Source organism: Hemitrygon akajei, chromosome 10 (assembly GCF_048418815.1).
Source record: "Hemitrygon akajei chromosome 10, sHemAka1.3, whole genome shotgun sequence".
Lineage (NCBI taxonomy): Eukaryota > Metazoa > Chordata > Chondrichthyes > Myliobatiformes > Dasyatidae > Hemitrygon > Hemitrygon akajei.
This window is the reverse complement of record NC_133133.1, coordinates 48,625,817-48,643,226: the sequence shown is the minus strand read 5'-3', so window position 1 is coordinate 48,643,226 and position 17,410 is coordinate 48,625,817. Positions and strand designations below refer to the sequence as shown.

The 17,410-nt window shown below is 39.7% G+C and overlaps 1 protein-coding gene across 3 annotated transcripts in view; it reads right to left on the bottom strand.

Annotated features, from left to right (window-relative positions):
• The window catches only part of mid2 (midline 2), a 271,492-nt gene that overhangs the window by 162,231 nt on the left and 91,851 nt on the right, over positions 1-17,410 (bottom strand). Inside the window, exon 1 of one of the 3 annotated variants that reach the window (XM_073058218.1) lies at positions 1,434-1,965. The exons of the other annotated variants lie outside the window; for them this stretch is intronic. The gene's annotated coding sequence lies outside the window, so the exon portion shown is untranslated. Of the gene's footprint in view, positions 1-1,433; positions 1,966-17,410 lie in introns of those variants that run through there. 3 annotated transcript variants of the gene reach the window in all.

Below are 17,410 nucleotides of genomic sequence, written 5' to 3'. Positions count from 1 at the left end.
CTAGTTGCATTACAACCTAGTATGAAAACTCCATGGAACAGGAAAGGTTACAGAAAGTGGTAGATACAGCCTAGTTTATCACAGGGGAAATCCTCCTTGCCTTTGAGTACATTTGCATAGAGCACTGCCAGCAGAAAGTAGCATACATCATCAAAGACCCTCACCATCCAGGCCTTGCCCTCTTCTCACTACTACCATTGCATAGAAGCCTTAGGTTTCACATTGTCTGGTTCAGAAACAGTGATTATCAGGCTCCGGAAATGGCACGGGTAATTTCATCCTCCACTCATCTGAACTAATGCTACAACCTACAGACTCATTTTCAAGGACTCTTTTACAACTCATGTTCTCATTTTTATTTGTATTAACAGTTTGCCTTCTTTTGCACACTTATTGTGTTTCTTTTTTCCTGTAAATGCTTGCATGAAAATGAATCTCAAGGTAGTATATGGTAATAACTTTGATAATAAATTACTTTGAACTATTTCTAATCATTATTTGAAGCCTTCTTATTAGAGTATAAGCTGAATGCAGACTTTCTGTGCAGGCGATTGCCAAAACGTATTGAGTGATTGCTCTATGAAGCACTGGCATTTGCTCCACAGGGATGACTATGACCTTTCAGTTGCCTACCACTTCAATTATCCACCCAACTAACACTTTTATCTGCCTGTAGCATTCTGCACTGTTAAAATGAAGCTCAATGCCAAAATGATGAATATTGCCTTAATTTTAGGTTAGTTAAAGGTTGTGAATATTTGGACTCAATTTCAAATTCTCTAGTTTAGAGAATTCTTTCTATTTGTATCTGCAATGGCATTTCTGCTCATCTTTCTTCAGTGATTTTGGCTCAGATTTTCTCTCTCTATTTGTTTAAACATATCTGTCCTACCGTCAGGCTATTCCCTAAGTGTAGCTCAGAAAGAAGCATAATCTGCTTCTAACTGCTGCACTGACCATTTGGTTGCATGCTGTCAGAGATAGACCTTTTGTTGTACTGATCGTCCCACACTTTCTCTGCATTTAAAAACTCTCTCCTGGTTCTAGTGAAGGGTCGCTGACCTGAAACATTAGCTCTGTTTCGCTTTAAACAGTTGCAGCCCCAACCAGCTGAGCATTTTCTGTTTCTGTTTTTATTTCAGATTTCTTTGAATTTTATGTTCTTTCAATTAAACTGTTTAGCAGTAAAAGTAAAATTAATTAAAATATGTAAAAATAATTTCAATAAAACATCTAACATAAAGAATCAATATTTATATATATATATCTTTCATGACTTCATAACATCCCAAAATATTTTTGAGATACAGAGTGGTCTATTACAGCCTAGTATGAAAACTCCATGGAACAGGAAAGAATAATGGTTAGAACAATCTGTTCCATTTAAGCATTTTTTTGCTGATTTGTTTTTATTTTTGTAGCTTTGTTTCTACCTTAAACATTCTGAATAAATGGCAGATGTGGCCATGGGCATGTTGCATCTGGTGGTATTGATGCAGAGGTTCTTCAGAAGTCAAGACTGAAGTATTAAAGTTGCTGCTTATGGCTGTTTATTGTGTGCTGCAAAAGCTAAGAGCAAACAAAGAAAAAGAGAATGTAGAAAGAAGTCATGGTCATCTTATACAAAAACTAGACCAGACAACAAAGAAAACAACATTCCAATGATAACAATTAACCCATAAAATAGCCAGATTTAAGTGGAGTGAACTCGCTACATAGAAAAAAGAAAATTCTTGAAAAATACTGAAGCAGCTATACTGCATGACTGGAAAATTCACTGGACAATTGCATGTACTGTATATAAATTATATATAAATTGCAGGCAAACATAGGAAAGATTTAACTACAAGTAACATAATGATTTTACACTCTAATCCAACAGGCATCAACTAAATACTTCAGGAGCATAAATTAACAGACAAATCTCAAATGACACTTTCAGAGCAACACACACAAAGTGCTGGAGGAACACAGCAGGCCGGGTAGCATCTATGGAAAAGAGTAGACAGTTGACATTTCGGGCCGAGACCCTTCTTCAGGACTGGAAAGAAAGAGAAGTCAGAGTCAGAAGGTGAAGCTGAGGGGAGGGGAGGAAGAAGTACAAGGTGGTGAGTGACAGGTGAAACCAGGAGAGGGGGAGGAGGTGAAGTAACAAGCTGGGAAGTTAATTCCTGAAAGAGATAAAAGTCTGGAGAAAGGAAGAGGAGAGGAGAGGATAGGAAACCATGGAAAAAGGGGAGGAGGAGCACTAGAGGGAGGTGATGGGCAAGTAAGTAAATAAGATGAGAGAGGAAAATAGGAACAGTGAATGGGGGTGGGGAGGATGCAATTGCCAGAAGTTCAAGAAATCAATGATCATATCAGATTGGAGGCTTCCCAGATGAAATAAAATACTTTTTTGTGTTTATGACATTTCCAGCCAGGGTAAAGACTAAACCAGCATTCAAGTTAATCCAGCTTCTTTACTGTGTGGCACATAACAATTTCTTCCAGCTGATTCTTCAGTGACACTGTTATCAAAAAAAAAACAGGTATGGTCATAAAAATGATATAATTAATTAAATTTCTGATTGCTTGGTGGCTTAAAAGGAATTGTTACAGTGAGATACAACATTTCAAAAACAAAAGCCCATTGAAGTAAGAAACATTTGAACAATCTAATTGTTTTACTTTTAATTTGCAAACAAATAATAAACTAACAAAAGCATGCTGCCTGATGAATGATATCACAGGATAAAATGGAAAATACTTCATTCACACATTTCTTCCCCAGCACCAATGCATCAAATGTATTTTCCCAAAGAGATCTCCCCTTTAAAATGACTTGATGCAACAATTCCTTCTGAATATCTATACAAATCCTTCTGTTCAACTTACTGACATCCGGTGCTTCCACCAATATCCTGCCCCTGCTCCCACATAGATTTTGGGAAGTTTTCAAATAAATGGTCTAACCACTTGTAACTTCTACTAGAGTTCGGGAAAATTAGAAACTGAACATAATATCATTAGATTTATTTACTATTCTACCATCATAATTAGTAACAGTAACTGATGAAATAGTTCTTTTCCTGTTTCTGGCGTAAGTAATCAGATATGGCATGTAGTTTAAATTGCACAGTATACAGAAAACCAGAGGCACTGACTAGCATCTACTAAAAATTAGGCTCCTCAAATTGTAATAGTCCTATTTTGAGTTTTAACCATTGTTTAGTCTACAAAATGTCTAATAGGTCTGGTGGGAAACTTATGCAGCCGTATTAATTGCTAGTTCACATCTCACCCGATGTTACTTTTCACAGAGTTAAACAAAAGTTACCCTCGCAGTTTTGTAACAGATGTTTGCCTGGTTTCACTTGGCAACATCCTTTTATCTGTATGAGAAGGTCACAGATAATAAAGGTTGGCAATATACTGTATCTCTGAGATAGGACTGCATTGTCAGATGCGCTAAATTTTGGATGAGGACGCTCAGGTGATTGTGAATTATCCATAACAAGACAAAGGCAGCTTGCCTTATATCCTGGCCAGTAATCACTTCAAAACCTTTCAACTAGGCACGTCTCCTGATTGTGTCTATGTCCTTGCTTTGTGACAATTATCCATCATTCCACCAACAATAGCTGTGGTACTCAAACTTTTTAGATTATTTGTTGATTATGAGCAATTCTGAATACAGGTAAGCTTTTGCTTTAATCGATGCCTTTTAGGATTTTAGCTCTTTAAATGCTCCTGGACTTCCAGTTTCCTCCAGCTGATTATTGTGTTCAGGAGGAGGGAACTGGAGGTCCATGAGCCAGTCCTCATCAGGGGATCAGAGATGGAGAAGGTCAGCAACTTTAACTTCCTTGGTGCTATAATTTCAGAGGACCTCTCCTGGGCCCAGCATGTAAGTGCAATTACAAAGAAAGCACAACAACACCTAGACTTCCTAAGGAGTTTGTGAAGATTTGACATGACATCTAAAACGTAGACAAACTTCTGTAGATTTGCGATAGAGAGTATCTTAATTGGCTGCATCAGTCTGGTATGGAAGCACCTATGCTCCTGAATGAAAAATCCTACAAAAAGTATTGGATACAGCCCAGTCCATCACGGGTAAAGCCCTCCCCACTGTTGAGAGCATCTACATGGAACATTGTTACTGGAAAGCAGCATCCATCATCGGGGACCCCCACCACCCAGGTCATGCTCTCTTCTTTCTGCTGATATCAGGAAGAAGTTACAAGAGCCTCAGCAATCACAGCACCAGGTTCAGGAACAGTTATTACTCCTCAAGTATCAGGCTCCTGAGCAGAGGGAACATCTTCACTCAACTTCACTTGCCCCATTACTGTACTGTTCCCACACCCTATGGACTCACTTTCAATGACTCTTCATCTCATGCACTCGATAGTTACTGCTTATTTATATATTATTAATTTTTTCTATTGTATTTGCACAGTTTGTTGTCTTCTGCATACTGGTTGTCCACCCTGTTGGTGCGGTCTTTCATTGATTCCATTATGATTGTTGGATTTATTGAGTATGCCTGCAAGAAAATGAATCTCACTGTTGTATAATGGTGACATATATACACTTTGATAATAAATTTACTTTGAACTTACTGAACTTTTGAAACTTCACATTACTATCAACTGCAGCATATTTCTTCCCCTAATGCCCTTCCCTTGGACAACATCGGTGCCGTGGAGAGGGGAGACTTGCAGCTTGGGCAACTGCCGGTGTCCCATTAAAAAAATCTTGCCCAGGCTTACGCCCTGGAAACTTTCCAAGGCACAAATCCATGGTCTATCGATACTAACGGGGGCCTACTACATACATTTCTTCCAAAATTTTGCCTTGATCTATTTCCATTTCTTGCCATATCCACCAATGCCTCATCCACTGGCTTCAGATTTCCCTTTCTCTACTCTCTTTTTCATTCTTGCCACCTCTTTAAAATACTTGTCCTATATTACATTCAAATTTCTATTGTACATTTCCAAACAAGATATTCTTGCTTTCCTGAAATGCTCAGATCTTTATCACCATCTTGATCTCCAAAACATCTGCTGTTTGAATCCCCACTCTGTCCCCACCCCAGTGTTTCCTTAACTTGTTTGAAAATTACTCACTCATGGAAGTGCACACTGTTGACAATGCAGGCATTCATTGCCCAGCCTCAACTGAAATGCTGGCATTAGAGAGGGTCTACAAGAATGCGAATGAGCCTGGGAATGAAAAGGTTAATGTATTAGGGGCACTTGATGGCTCTGAGCCTGTACTCACTGGAGTTTAGAAGAAAGGCATTGATGGGATCTCATTGAAACCTACTGAATATAGAAAGCCCTAGACAGGGTGGAAATGGAGAGCAAACACGAGGAAATCTGCAGATGCTGGAAATTCAAACAACAACATACACAAAATGCTGGTAGAACACAGCAGGCTAGGCAGCATCTATAGGGAGAAGCGCTCTCGACGTTTCGGGTCCTTGTCGAAGGGTCTCGGCCCGAAACGTCAACAGCGCTTCTCTCTATAGATGCTGCCTAGCCTGCTGTGTTCTACCAGCATTTTGTGTGTGTTGTTGTGGAAATGGAGATGATGTTTCTAATAGAGGGAACGTATAAGACCAAAGAGAACAGCCTTAGAATAGAAAAATATCCCTTTATAACAGAGAAGAGGAGGAATTTTTTTAGTCAGAAGGTGGTGAATCTATGGAATTCTTTACCACAGATATTTGTGGAGGCCAGGTCATTGAGTATACTTAAAGCAGAAGTTGATAGGTTTATTGATTAGTAAGGGTGTCAAAAATTGCAGGGAGAAGGCAGGAGAATGGGTTGAAATGGATGATAAATCAGCCCTCACACACAAATTACTGGTGGAACGCAGCAGGCCAGGCAGAATCTATAGGGAGAAGTACAGTCAACGTTTCGGGCTGGGACCCTTCGTCAGGACTAACTGAAAGAAAAGATAGTAAGAGATTTAAAAGTGGGAGGGGGAGGGGGAGGTCTGAAATGACAGGAGAAAACAGGAGGGGGAGGGATGAAGCTAAGAGCTGAAAAGTTGATTGGCAAAAGGGATATACAGCTGGAGGAGGGGAAGGATCATAGGACTGGAGGCCTAGGGAGAAAGAAAGGGGAAGGGAAGCACCAGTGGGAGATGGAGAGCAGGCAAGGAGTGATTGTGAGAGGGACAGAGAGAGAGAGAAAGAGAAAAAAAAAAGAGAAAAGAATTAAAAGAAAGGGGGGGAAATAAATAAATAAGGGATGGGGTAAGAAGGGGAGGGGGGGCATTAATGGAAGTTAGAGAAATCAATGTTCATGCCATCAGGTTGGAGTAGAGAAATCAATGCTCATGCTGATGGAATCAGCTCTGATGGAATGGTGGAGGAGACGCAATGGACCGAATTGTGTTCCGATTTCTTATGGTCCTATGGTCTAAAACAAAGGAGCCAGGTGTTACATAAAACTTTCTGCTTTCTACAGGATTTGCTCCCTATGCGACTCCCTTGTCCATTCTCATTTCCCACTGATCTCCTTCCTGACACTTGTCCCCGCAAGCAGAATAAGTGCTACACCTGCCCCTACCCCTCTTCCCTCACTACCATCCAGGGCCCTGAACAGTCCCTCCAGGTGAGACAGCATTTCACCTGTGAGTCTGTGTGGGTCATTTATTATGTTCAGTGCACCCAGCGTGGCCTCCTGTACATTGGTGAGACCTGACATAGATTAGGAGACCGCTTCGCAGAGCATCTACACTCCATCTGCCAGAGCAAGTGGAATGTCCCAGTGGCCACCCATTTTAATTCCACTTCCCATTCTCATTCCAATATGTCCATCCCTGGCCTCCTCCACTGTCGTGATGAGGCCATGCTTAGGTTGGAGGAACAACACCTTAAATTCCGTTTGAATAGCCTCCAACCTGAAGGCATGAACATTGATTTCTCAAACTTCCGCTAACGCCCCCCAACCCCCCCCCCCCCCACTGCCACTTCTCCATTTCCCATCCCCTTTTCCCTCTCTCACCTCATCTGCTTCCCGCCCATCACCTCCCTCTGGTGCTCTTTCTCCATTTTTCTTTCTTCCACAGCCTTCCATCTCTTTCACCAATCAACTTCCCAACTCTTTATTTCATCCTTTCCCATCCAGGTTTCACCTATCACATAGAAGTTCTCTCCTCAGCTTTTCTTTTCTCCAGTCATGCCAAAGGGTTTCAGCCTAAAACGTTGACCATACTTTTTTCCATAAATGCACCATGGCCTGCTGAGTCCCTCCAGCATTTTGTGTGTGTTGCTGGGATTTCCAGTATCTGCAGATTTCTTCTTGTTAGCCATAATATACAGTGGAACATATGCCAATATGTAAAGTAAAACTAGCCAAGATTCAGCAAGGGCATTAAAAGAGATAAGATTGCTGTCCCATTTGTCATTAAAGGATGTGAAACTAGACTGAGAGTACACTGGGAGAAAAATCCATCAGTCCTCATGCAGATGGTGCTTCTCATCACTCTAACTGTAGAAGTGAAAACAATTAAAAGTTCACAAGAAAATTCATTTTCCACCATTCAAAGTCTACACTCAGCACTATAGCTTACAGTTTCTTTTTCGTGCACAAATACTAAACTTTCCTTTAGGATGTTATTAATCTGAAAATGTATTTGGAATATTTTCCAGCCATTGATTCTTCAACATTGTCAAATGAAGTTTATCTCCTTGGACTGAAAATAAAACTCATTGTGCACAGCAATAATCAAAAGGCATGGCTGGTAATGGCTGAAGAACAATATTAAATTCCCTAGAAACTGAATGGTTTTGCTTTGAGGTTTGTAATCCATGGCACTCAACACATGATATCCTGATACTATACTGAAAACAAAACCCACAATTAAACAGTCAGAAAGTTTTCACTAGGGACAATGACAATGCAAAATCACACCCACAAAGCACTTATTTGAATTACTAGTGACAAAATTATCTCCCCACTTTCAATTTCAGAACAGGAGTTCCAGAAAAGAGAAAACTTTCATGATAACAATTAGAGAACACAAGAAGGACTGAGTATAGGAGAACTTACTTTATTTAAGGATACAGCCCGGAACAGGCCCTGCCAGCCAACTGAGCTATGACCCCAGCAAGCTACCTATTTAACCTTAGCCTAATCATGGGACAAGTTACAATGAACAATTAACCTACTTAACTGGTACGTCTTTGAATTGTGGGAGGAAACCCAGGTGCACATGGGATGAAGGTACAAACTTTATTACAGAGGATGCCGGAATTAAACTCCAACTTCGATGCCCTGAGCTGTAATAGCGTTGTACTAACCGCCACTGTGGCACCCTAATTCTAACTCAATATAGTCTCGTAACTTTTCCAATTGTTTAGTATTGTTGTAAACGGTTACCAATAAACTTGTAGGTTATTTATGAGATACAGTAAGTGGTATTTCCTGAAGTTAGAGGGAAGACAGACCAAACATTAGCTCTTTAAAAATGAATGAGTGATCATAATTTCAGTTTCAGCAAGGCAGAGGCGGACGATGTCACAAAGGTGAATATAGGCAGTCAGGTGGTGGGAGAGAGATGTGGTCCAAACTTCATCCCAGGTTCAAATATACCACAACTTTCTATTTAGACAGTTACTAGGGATTGTGAGTGGCCAGGATATGGAAATTCTGATTGAAGCTGAAAGCAATGTCTTGATATTTAGTTGGAGCAATTATACAGGCTCCCTCCATCCCCACCACACTGCAACAGTTATTAACTACACCATGGACACGTGGATATGTACATATATCTTAAAGACATACTTGTTTTTAAAAAATGCCCCATCAAAAGCAGTTAAATTTAAATTACCATGCTGGAGTTGAAAGAAATCTACTATTTGTAATCAGACAAGCAATCTGTCAGTCTTGTGCTTTTGGAAAAAAGGCATCATATAACAAGATATAGTCAAGGTACATATAGAAAATGTTCTTTTTGATAATGTTACCAAGGAGCAACATCTAGGTGATATTTCGAATAAGTCCAAGAACAGAGTGAAATGCAGTGAACCCTACTTGACAAGTACCCTTTTATCAATGCCTCAACTTTGTTGGAGTGAATTTTCCCTCTTTAGGAAAAATTAAGGTGTTGCGCTACCAGTATAACAGTTGCTGTCTGTGATTCCACACACCAGTCACCCTGTAAATAACGACAACAAAATTGTTCATTGTGAATATGGTAGTCATCAATGACCCAGATGTTGATGTTCAAACAGTCGTGGCAAACTGGATTCAATCACTGGGATATTTTAGTCAAAGCATCGGAGTAAATCATTTATTTCTGTATGGGATACTGTGCAGAGCAGGCCCCTCGATCCCTTTGAACCACACCGCTCAGCAACACCATTTTAACCCTAGCCTAATGATGGGTAATTTATAATGACCAATTAACCTACCAACCTGTGGGACTGTGGGAGGAAACCCGCGTGGTCATGGGTTACAGACAGCGGTGGGAATTGAACCGGTGTTGTTGATACCGTAAAGCATTTTACTAACCACTACATTGCTGTGCCAACCCGTAGGAGAAGTATACTCTGCTGCTGACTCAGATCCACAAAGAGTCAAGTGCTGGATTTAATCCCTGGTTTTTGCTGATTCTGATAAAATCAGACAGGCAGGAGATATCAAACCTTCTTTATCCAGAGTTTGCACTACTGCTACTAGCCAATGTATCCTACAATTGTAAGAATGGACAACGGGTGAATGTAGAATCAGGCTCATTAAATATGACCTCTCATGTTGGACGACCTACCAACACTGATTAGGAATTTGCTAGAAAAATCACTACTCGAGCAAAGTGTTGCAGTAGTGATGGAATCCCACAATTGAATCCTCTTCAGGTATGCTATAGAAGAATGCTGTCATTTTAAAATGTATGTCTAGGAAGCCATTTGTTACTTTACAAACACGATTCAATGAAAATACATGAGGTTGTCTTATTTTTACATAATTGCAAATGAAATGATGGCAGAATTCACTCCCCAATGAAATAATTGTTGGATAAACACTTCTCCAATAAAAACAGTTCCCCTTTAAATGAATTCAAATTAAAGAATTGTAAGAAAGACTGTGAGGTGCATGCATCTACCTGGCAAAAATTCTCATGGTATTTCATTATTTGACAGCTCAATATTTTCAGGATGACAGCAGACATACTCTATCCATTTAATCAAGTTACTGATGGATCACACTATTGAACTCAACCAATGCATTCGCATAAGGGGAGCGTCTGTAATAGGAAATCAATCCTACTAATGGTCCTGTCACCAGCTGCACTCCAGCCATGCATGTAATCAGATCAAATTGTCTTGCAGACAATTTGATAAAATGGAAAGGTGCATTTTCAACAGGAAATGTTGACATTAAAGTAATAGTGGACCATGAAACTTGTTGTTAATACTGTCCCCAAAATCCCTCAGTATCCCCTTCTAGAGATTTCTGTTTGCACTTATTTGACATCTAAGATTGAAGCATAAGAATCCAATGTTGTCATGTTAGTAGAACTCCAAGCTTGCTTTCCATAGTTTTAACATGAAAACTATAATGCAAAATACCATGTTTTTTAAGATAATTACAAACTGCATTTTTGTCTTGCTATTTTTTTACAACTTTCAGAAAAGCAAAACATCTATTTTTATTTCCAACTATCTTCTCCTTCTCTAGCACAGGAGATGCCTAGTGTTCAGTTCTGCAGGTAGAAGATACTGTTGCCATTTTATCAATATGCAAAACTTTAGTCACTGTTAGTTTCTCTCCATCTGAGGATAAAAACAGATCAAAGCCAGGACTCACTTTCAGTGAATAGTCGTAGGTGTGAATTTTCCACCATAGTCCACCAAAATGAATTGGTAATCCTAGGCCTTCCCTTTTTTATCCAGCTAAAGTACACCAGAGCCGTTTGTAGCATTCTGAGAACAATTTTTGACAAGGCCAGTTGGAATGATGTAGACAGGTGTAGCACTTAGCGAACTGAGTCATTGGGTGTGTTTCAATCAATTTTTGTCTGCTGTGTTAACCTTGAACTCACCTGTCAATTGAGTGTAGGCTTTACCACCCTAGTAATTTCAGTGGATTATTTCTTTTATTCTAGATTTGATAAATCAGGCTGTCAGCCTGTTTCATAATACAGTGCATTCTGGTTAATCAGGACACATCAGGACCAATGCATTTTTGTCCAATTAGCTGAAGTTTCATGGAGATAGCTAGAAAGGGATAAAAAACAAACAACTGAGTAACAAATTATGTATTTAAATGAAATACAGAACAAATTAGAATATTACCAATACTACGACAGCACTACAAAACTGTGTATTGGTTCCTAATAATTATTGACAGAGGAATTCCTCCAGTGCATGCTGGCCTGTTCTTTAGATTTGCTGTAAAGAATAATTTGGGATGTATGGGATGTCCAGGGAGGAGTAGCTCCTTTGTTGAAGGGGCTTGTCGTGCCCATTCTGGAGCAGCTCACTCGTCCCAGCGAACACTTAGCTCCAAGTAACTGTTTGCATGTGACAGCAGTCACACTGCTTTGACAGGCAGGCTAAACCAGACGACGGCAGCCCGTGGGCCTCATCTTCCAGCGAGCTAGAGACATGCTTGTCCTAGCATTTGAAGTCAGCTCTGATGGACTCAGCAGCCGAGATCAACAGGAAGATCCAGCAGTCAGGAAGGTGGTTCTGCAACTCTTCATTGAGAGTGAAGGGCATGACAAGACGCAGAACACGTCATAAACATGAAAAAATCTGCAGGTGCTGGAAATCTAAAGCAACACACACAAGTCCTGAGGAAGAGTCTCGGTCCGAAACATTGACTGTTTATTCCTTTCCGTAGACACTGTCTGGCTTGCTGAGTTTCTCTAGCGTTTTGTGGAAATTACTGAAGAAGGATGTTCATCCACTGCAATCAGGGAAGACCTGGGTTTGTGCCACTGGAACCAGGCTTCCAAGGTTGAGCGAGTGGAACTGTCCCAGTACAATGGCTTTTGCACTTTAAATACCCTTCCACACAGGTCTCCTGTCATTGTTGGATACAACGGACAACCAACAAACGACAAAGTCAGCCCAGACACGTAGAGCAGATAATGGACTGCCTTCATACAGTGCTGTTGACAATTGTATCTTCCAAATCTTCATTTTCATTGTAACATTCAAGATAATTGTCAATGCCTTCAAATTCTTTGTAGTTCCTAACTTGTTGAAAGAGTAATATTGTTTCATTTTCACTCATGGCCTTGTCTGGCATCTCCAAGGCTGAATGCTTGTAACCACTGTGAGCAAAACAGTTCTGAATTGTCTTGCTGCTTATTTCTCACTAACTATCAGTGACAAAAATCACTGCTTTTTGAACGCAAACACATGCAACTGATGCTTTTTTAAAAAGAATGTTTGCTGTCAGCATGGTGTAATGTCTAACAGCCATGCAAGTGCACGTGACTGATGCTAGCTAGAAACTGTTTGGCAATGGTGCCCTGTCCTAATTAAGTGGCACAGTCTCTCAAATAAAATGAAGGAATCCTGGCTATTTTTTCTATTAATTTTTGTTCTTTAAGATTTGTCCCAAATTAGCAGCTGCCCCAGTTAACTGATGGCCAAATTAGCTGGAATCCACAGTACTAGATTGAAAAGAAATTAATGGTCAGAGGGTATTCATCAGATGAGACTGGGATATATTTATTGCCTTGCCACATCCACTGTATAATCATGTCTACTCTTGGATCATAAAGTTTTATGTCTAGGAAATCAAATTAATCTTGGCTTGCTAGTTTTGAAGATCTATGCCTAGAAATTGCACTAAAGTTCGTACAATTTATGTGCAAACAGCTTAACAAAAGCAACTCTGCGTACATTAAATTGAGGACAGTGATGATTTCTGGGTTGATTACGGACCATCAGAAAATTGATCTGGGCTGGTGATCCACCTTAGCATAGCTATCATGTGTTTAGATCAGCGCTGTAGCTAATAACTCCCTAGATTTGTGTTTGTACAATTCCTCTCTTGCCTGTATAAATGTGAGTTCCCAAAGGAATTCTGTGACCCCAGGACACATTGTGGAGTATTTAGGGAAGAGATGTGTTGTTCATTTGATGTATCACTCACCAATGGCCAACATTCCATTAACCATATCGTTAAAATATCCTTCAATTAACTCTACATTTTAAAAAAAAAATGTGAGCTGGATGCAGTGGTCAGCATACAAAGCCATGTGCTACTGAAGATTTGAGTGTTAACATAAAACATAACAACACAGGAAAAGGTCCTTAGGCCTGTGATGTTATGCTAAACTAATTAAATTAGTAATCAAGTGTGCAACTAAACTTCCTTTTGCCTACACGATATCCATATCCTCCCATTTCCCGCACATTCATGTGCGCATCTAAAAGCCTCTATCATATTTGCTTCTACCTCCACACTGGACAGCACATTCCAGGTATCACCACTCTCTGTGTAAAATTCTTGCCCTACACATATCCCTTGATCTTCAAGCACGGGGAAAACAAACCAACCACCTCTGTCTTCCATAATCTTATCAACCTCTATCAGACCTTCCCTCGGCCTTGGCTGCTCCAGATAAATGTCCAACCTCTCTCTCCTTGTAGCACATGCTCTCTAATCTGGCCAGCATCCTGATAAACCTCTTCTACACCTCTCCAGTGCCTCAATATCCTTCCTATAATGGGTGACCAGAATTGAATGCAATACTCCAGATGCGGCCTGACAAGAATTTTATAAAGGTGCAACATAAATTCCTGACTCCTGAACTCAGTTCCTCAATTAATAAATGCACATGCCTTTTTACCACCCTACCAGCCTGTATAGCTTCATTCAGGGAGCAAAGACTTGGACTCCAGGACCCCTGCATATCAACACTGCTATGTTATTAACACTGTTATTAACAGTGTACTGTCCCTTTACATCTGATCCCCCAAAGTGAAACATTTCTCCATTTGCCATTTCTCTGCCCGTATTCTACATCCCATTGTATTCTTTTCCAATCTTCTACATTATTTGCATTGCCACCAATATTCATATCATTTTCAAATTTACTGTCCCACCCAAAATCATTTTCATCTGGATCATTTGTATATGTCACAAACATCAAAGGTCCCAGTATGGATCATTGGAGAACACCACTAGCCACAGACCATCAACCAGAAGTCCTATCAACCAACTACTCTCTGTCTCATATAAGCTATCCAATTCTGAATCAAAGTGGACAAAACACTGGAATTCATGCATCATAATTTTCTAGGTGAAGATGAAAATGGCTGAGTGCTGACAGGAAAGCTTATCACATGGGTAGCATGTGCAGATTTTGAACACATTGGAGAACATCATTCCTCTCTCCTCTCACAACATTTAATTTCCCCTCAACTCAGTGGGAGCATTTTGTGCTGCCAGAAAGAGAGTTCTTTAAACACTGACACATTTCCCATTGCAATTACATATCTGACCCAGCAGAAGCTGCAGAGCTTCAGTTTAGGGCATTAATCAGGTTGCAAAATGGCATGAAATAACTTCCAAATTTTTTTTACCTAATTCCAGGAGATTTTTCATTGACTTGGAGTATGTATTAGTACTATAAGCAACACACACAGCTAGTGCACCAAAATATAATGAATTCCAACATCTATGATGTTTCAGGCAAAAAGAGGTGTCATCAACCTTAACCAAAATTGAAGGTCCTATATTTGACATAGAATAGCCTAAAATGGTTGTGTACCACTAAGGATGCCTCACCTGTCATTTTAGGGCATGTCAGCCACTTTAAGATGCTGAAATCGTTTATAGTATGAGAGCTTGACTGTCATGTGGTGAGTGGCTAGTCATATTTTTGGAGTGATGTGAAGGAATACAGAAACAGATGGCACTACACAATCATATTTGTTTTCCTTGTTCTGTGTTCTCGCTGTTCTGAACAAACTATGTTTTGCATAGTCATCCTTAACCTTCTCTGGTCACCTTGTTTACAGCGTCTGCAGACTGCTGATGGCCATTTTATTGACTGCAGGATAGCTTTCTGTACATGCTGCTCATCACAAATAGGAATCTATATTTATAGCAGTACACAGGGGAAATCTGCTCCTACTCTTCTTATTTTAAGAGTTTTTACCTTGATCTATTTGCACCTATAAATTTATGAATCATGTGATATCTGGATATTCAGAAATAGATTAAACACTTGTATAGCATTATAGCATTGTTGTGAATTGGCGTGAGCCACTGATTGAAATGTGAATTGAGCCAACAATAACAATTGAATTGAAAAAAAAATAGCATTCAAATCTAATGTTTGTTTGATATACCTTCTCAGTATTAGACTTGGTGGTGCCCTTTGTATGTAAAACAATAACCTGATCCATTAACCATACAGATTGGGATGTAGTAATCGAATTAGCATTCAACGTGGTCTAGTTTTGGAGACATCTGAGGATTACATAATTAGTAACCATTGTTAGAAATTCTTATTTGTGTGGTGGATGTAGAAGATTCTATTCACCATCCCCAACTTCCTCTGAATCGAAAGCCTTAGCAGTCCTTCAGATTCAACCTCATTCCATGGGCTCTGGGACATATATTGACCAGATCAGGTAAGCATAAAAGATTTCATTCAGTATAGGACATCAAAATATCTGAATTTCTGCAACAAATTGGTAATGTAATTGGTTACATTACATGGTTAGTGTAATTGATCCTATTTTCTCATATCAGAATTATTTAGATAGTTACTTGAATTTAATTTCTCTAGTTATTGTAGTCGAACTCTGGCTCATATTGCCAAACCAAGCTTCCAGGTCTCCAGGTGCAAGTCTCGTACTTAATCACCAGAAGAACAAGAACGTTAGTGGCTTTAGATTGTACAAACCTAAATAGTGACTAGGTTTTTCTGGGGGCTCAGTGGCTCAGAATTTGATGCAGAGTAGGATGCAGAGGTTGGCATAAAATAGGCCTGTTACAAAAATGTATAGGCACCCTGGATTAGGGAGGATAAAATTTATCATGGCTCATGCTGTAGCCAATATGTGTGTTTTTTAAACAGCAGTTCAGTTCTGCAACAACGGACTCTTTCGCACTGAATAGCCCACTCTATGTAGACATTGTTGGCACAGAGAAGTGGTTCAGGATTCCCAATTTGAAAATGGATGTAGAAGAGAATGGAGGTAGTGTGGAAAAAGTAAACAGGAAACTGGAAGGGAAAATGGAGAGCTTATTGAAAAGAAACTTTTTCAGCAGCTTCTCTTCATTAAGACAGTATCAAGGGTGCAACCAAAGGACTGTAGTTTAGAGTTTTATTCTAGTAGCATTGCTCTTACAGATTGAGTTAATGTATGGAAGCTCTTCTGCTTAGCTAGAGTTGCATTCATCAGCAGAGGTATGAAATAATTTTGGTAACCTAGATGGTGATTAAAACAAAATTTGGCTTTAGAAATAAAACCATAAGACATAGAAGTAGGGCTAGGCTATTTGGCCCATCGAGTCTGTTCTGCCATTTAATCGTGGCAGACCTTTTTTTCTTCTTCTCAGCCCCACTCCCTAGACTTCTCCCCATAACCATTGATGCTATGTTCAATCAAGAACCTATCAAGTTCTGTCTTAAATACACCCAGCCATCGGGACTCCACAGCTGCCCATGGCAACAAATTCCACAAATTCACCACCATCTAGGTAAAAAAAAAAATTCTGTATCTCTACTTTGAATGAACACCCCTCTATCCTGATGCTGTGGCATCTTGTCCTAGACTCCCACAACATGGGAAATGTCCTTTCCGCATCTACTCTGTCTAGGTCTTTGAACATTCAAAAGGTTTCAATGCTTCTAAATCATCCTTCTAAATTCCAGTGAATCCTGGTCCAGGCCTATCAAACATTCCTTGTATGATAACCCTTTCATTCCCAGAATCATCCATGTGAACCTATGAATCCTCTCCAATACCAGCATATCTTTTCTTAGATGAGAAGCCCAGCACTGTTCACAATACTCAATGTGAGGCCTCACCATTGCCTTATAAAGTCTCAGCGTCACATCTTTGCTCTTGTGTTCTAGACCTTTTGAAATGAATGCTAACATAGTATTTGCCTTCCTCACCACCGAGTCTACTTGCAAGTTAACCTTTATGGTGTTCTGCACAAGGACTCCCAAGTCCCCTTGCATCTCAGATTTTTGGATCTTCCCCCCCATTTAGAAAATAGTGTGCATATTTATTTCTTGGACCAAAGTACATGAACATGCATTTTCCAATGTTGTATTTCATTTACCATTTTCTTTCCCATTCTCCAAATCATTCTAAGTCCTTCTGTTACCTCAACACTACCTACCTCTCCACCAAACTTTGTATAATCTACAAACTTGCAACAAAACCATCTAGTCCATCATCCAAATCATTGATAAA